This window comes from Lepisma saccharinum, unplaced genomic scaffold (assembly GCF_977018435.1).
Source record: "Lepisma saccharinum unplaced genomic scaffold, izLepSacc3.1 HAP1_SCAFFOLD_459, whole genome shotgun sequence".
Classification (NCBI taxonomy): domain Eukaryota; kingdom Metazoa; phylum Arthropoda; class Insecta; order Zygentoma; family Lepismatidae; genus Lepisma; species Lepisma saccharinum.
The window spans coordinates 180,708-185,497 of record NW_028143154.1 but is presented as its reverse complement, the minus strand read 5'-3'; the positions used below and the strand labels follow the sequence as shown (position 1 = coordinate 185,497).

Sequence of the window (4,790 nt, the reverse complement as noted above, 5' to 3'; positions counted from 1 at the left end):
AATAAATAGAACTAATATTCCTCCTAAAAATACTAGAAATAATACATAGGAAAGTCATGTGGATTTTAAGAATGTGGATATTGTTAGGCATGCAGTAATAGTTTGTATAATTAGTGTGATCCCCATAGACAGTGGATGTTTTATGTATAATATTATTAGTGCTAATAGTAATATAACAGTAATTAGTATTAATTGTATTTTAATATCAAGGGGTAGTTTAATAAAAATATTGGCTTTGGGAGCTAATGATGATGTAATTATATCTTCCTTGATGTTTTTAGAATTATTAATTCATTAATGATTTACAAGACCATTGTTTTTATTAAACTATAAAAACTTATGTTAAGAGTATTATTTATATTATTTATTTTATTTACTAGATTTTTATGCTTTATTTCTCAACGTAGGCACTTATTAGTAACTCTATTAAGACTTGAATTTATTGTGTTATCCTTATATTTATATATAACTTATTATTTTATTAATAATCAGGAAGAAACTTATTTTTGTTTATTATTTATTTCGTTTTGTGTATATGAGGGGGCTCTTGTTCTATCTGTTATAGTATCAGTTACACGTACTCATGGTAATGATTATTTTAATTCTTTTGTATTATTGAAATGTTAAAATATATTTTTTATTTTATATTTTTAATCCTTTTGAGATTTAATAGTTCTTTATGAATGGTGGTTCAAATTTCTATTATTTTTGGTTGTTTTTTGTTTTTATTAATAGTATGATTTGGTATCGGAGTATGGGGGGCTGGTTATTTTATTGGCTTAGATGTGATGTCTTACTCTTTAATTTTGCTTAGCATTTGAATTATTTTTTTAATAATAGTGGCTAGAAATAGTATTATATCTATTTATTTTTATCCTTGTAGATTTATATTTTTGTTAATTATTTTATTATTATTGTTAATATTAACTTTTATAAGAATAATTTTTTTTTATTTTATTTGTTTTTTGAGGGATCATTAGTACCTACTTTATTTTTAATTTTAGGGTGAGGGTATCAGCCAGAACGAGTACAAGCGGGGGTATATTTACTTTTTTATACATTACTTGCTTCTTTACCTCTTTTGGTTGGTATTTTTATGTTAAATTATAAGGTGGGGGGTTTACATATATATATATTTAGATATATTAATATTGATATATTAGAATGGTGTTTGCCTTTTTAGTAAAAATACCTATATTTTTGGTTCATTTGTGATTACCTAGGGCTCATGTTGAGGCTCCAGTTAGTGGGTCTATGATTTTGGCTGGGATTTTATTAAAGCTCGGAGGGTATGGGATTTTGCGAATTATTTCTTGTATTGAGAGATTAGCTGTTAAATATAATATTTTTTGATTTGGTATTAGCATTGTTGGAATTTGAATAATTAGTCTTGTTTGTATACGTCAAATTGATTTAAAGGCTTTGGTTGCATATTCATCTGTAGCACATATAGGTCTTGTTTTGATGGGGATTATAACTATAGGGGCATGAGGAATAAATGGTAGTCTTACTTTAATAGTAGCACATGGTCTTTGTTCTTCTGGAATATTTTGTCTAGTAAATATTACTTATGAACGATTAGGTAGTCGTAGTATATTAATTAATAGGGGGATAATTAGTTATATTCCTAGATTATCTTTATGATGATTTATATTGAGAATTACTAATATAGCTGCCCCCCTTCTATTAATCTGTTGGGTGAAATTAGTCTATTAAATAGAATTATTGGGTGATCCTACTTTAGTTTTGTAGGTGTTGCATTACTCTCCTTTTTAAGTGCTGGTTATACTTTATATTTATATTCTTACACTCGACATGGAATATACAACTCTGGTGTATTTTCTTGCTGAAGAAGTAACATTCGTGAATATTTATTATTATTTTGTCATTTATTTCCATTAAATTTTTTAATTGTTTTTTGTTCTCCAATATTTCATTGAATTTAAATTATTTAAGTAGTTTAAGTAGAATAGTAAGTTGTGGACTTACTGGTAGCTAAAAAGTTCTTAGATCAATGGTTTTTAATTTTTTTATTACAAGTATAGTATCAATTATTTTATTAATTAGTAGAATAATTTTATTATTATTAGGGATAATATTTTTAATTAGGGATATTACAATTTTTATTGAGTGAAATATTGTTAATTTGAATAGTTCTAGTATTATCATAACAATATTATTTGATTGAATATCTTTAATTTTTATAGGATTAGTTATATATATCTCTTCTATGGTTATTAATTATAGAGGTTCTTATATAGAAGGGGATTATAATATAAATCGATTTATTATTTTAGTTTTATTATTTGTCGGGTCTATAATGTTTTTAATTATTTCTCCTAATATTATTAGAATTATTTTAGGATGGGATGGTCTAGGACTAGTTTCTTACTGCCTAGTAATTTATTATCAGAATGTTCGTTCCTATTCTGCTGGAATATTAACTGCTTTGTCTAACCGAATTGGTGATGTATTTATTTTATTATCTATTGCTTGAATATTAAATTATGGTAGCTGAAATTATATCTATTATTTATGATTAGTTTCTGACTTTGATATAATATTAATTACTAGATTTATTATTATTGCTGGGATAACAAAGAGTGCACAAATTCCATTTTCTGCATGATTGCCGGCAGCTATGGCTGCACCCACCCCAGTTTCTGCATTAGTTCATTCTTCTACTTTGGTTACTGCTGGAGTTTATTTATTAATTCGTTTTGGAGATATACTGATATATATACTGTTTTTGGTAGGATACTCTTATTACTGTCAGGGTTAACTATATTTATAGCTGGGGTTGGTGCTAATTTTGAATATGATTTGAGGAAAATTATTGCTTTATCTACATTAAGACAACTTGGGTTAATAATGTTAACATTATCTGTGGGGTTAAAGGAGTTATCATTTTTCCATTTATTGACACATGCTATATTTAAGTCTTTATTGTTTTTATGTGCCGGTGTAGTTATTCATGTAATAGGGGATGTTCAGGATATTCGTTAATTAATTAATTAATTAATAAAATACCAATAACTATTTCTTGTATAATAATTTCTAGTCTTGCCTTATGTGGAATACCGTTTTTGGCTGGGTTTTATTCTAAGGATTTAATTTTGGAAATATTAAGTATATCTTCTTTTAATTTAGTAATATTTGTTTTATTATGAGTTTCTACGGGTATAACTATAGCCTATAGTTTTCGATTAAATTATTATTTAGTTGGTAAATCTTATAGAGGTATATCATTTCAATTCTTTTCAGATGATGGGGGATGAGGCATATTTAAAGGTATGTTAGGCCTATTATTCTTATCTATTGTAGGTGGTTCTGGGTTAATATGATTAATATTTCCTTCTGTTTTTGTTATTATTATCCCACTTAGTTTGAAAATAGGGGCAATTATATGTATTTTATTGGGAGGGTGAATTGGGTATAATATTACATCTTTCTTGTTCGAAATTTATCCATTTTTTAATAATAAAATAATATATTATTTATTAGGGGGGATATGATTTTTACCTTATTTATCCTCTGGTGGATTAATTGGTAGTTCATTTATTACTGGAGGTCTATATATTAAGGCTGTTGATTATGGATGAAGTGAACTTATGGGGGGACAGGGAGTCTATAAATATATAAGGAGTGGTTCTTTAAATATCCAATTAATACATTCTAATTATTTTAATATTTATTTTATATTTTCATTTTTAATAGTAATTTTATTAATAATTTATATGTGTTTATATAGCTTATAATAAAGCATAATATTGAAGTTATTAGGAAGGATAAAATAATTCTATAGGCATTTCTTGAACTTATTTAAAGTTCAGCTTTATCATGAAAAGATAATGTAATTTTATACTAAAGAAATAGTGTGAGAGTATTAATGGAGTTTCACCACTAAAGATGGAAGTTAGCAGCCCCCACTTAATAATATACCCCTTAACTGAGGAGATAATCCTAATTTTATTATTAACATTAATATGCCGCCTTCCTTTGGCTTCAGTCAAATAAGCAAGGGTAATATATACCAATTTATTCAGGTCGAAGCTGATTGCTTTTGCTTCTTGCTCAATAAAGTAAATTGAACTATTCAATACCTTTTGAATGCAACTCAAATATTATTATTAACTATTACTCTAGCATGCTCATTCTAGTGATCCTTGGGTTCATTCATGATATAAACCTAAAAGCAAGATTAATAGGAATAGGAGTCTAACACATATTCAATATATTAGTTTTGAATTAGTAATAATAACTGTCATTGGTAATAGTAATACAATTTCTACTTCAAAAATTAGAAAAATTACTGCAATTAGAAAGAATTTTATAGAGAATGGAATTCGTGCTGAGGATTTTGGGTCAAATCCACACTCAAACGGTGATCTTTTTTCTCGGTCTGTAATTATTTTTTTTGATAGTAATGTGGATAATAATATTACAATTGAGGTAATTATTATAATTAATAATGAGGTACTTATGATTATATTAATTATTTACTTTATTTTATTATAATCTTTTTAATTGGAAGTTAAGCGTACTTTAAATATACTAAGTAAATTATCTACCTCATCAGTAAATTGAAATATAAAGGAATAATCATACTACATCTACGAAATGTCAATATCAGGCTGCTGCTTCAAATCCGAAGTGATGTGTTGGTGAAAAAAAGGCATAAGATGTGTCGAGCTAAACATACCCCTAGGAATGTTGATCCAATAATAACATGTAACCCATGAAATCCTGTTGCTATAAAGAATGTGGATCCACATACTGCATCAGCGATA

The 4,790-nt window shown here is 26.6% G+C and overlaps 1 pseudogene; it reads left to right on the top strand.

Annotated features, from left to right (window-relative positions):
• The first annotated feature begins 2,014 nt into the window (after positions 1–2,014).
• On the top strand, positions 2,015–3,515 carry LOC145982872 (NADH-ubiquinone oxidoreductase chain 5 pseudogene; annotated as a pseudogene).
• The last annotated feature ends 1,275 nt before the right edge of the window (positions 3,516–4,790 follow it).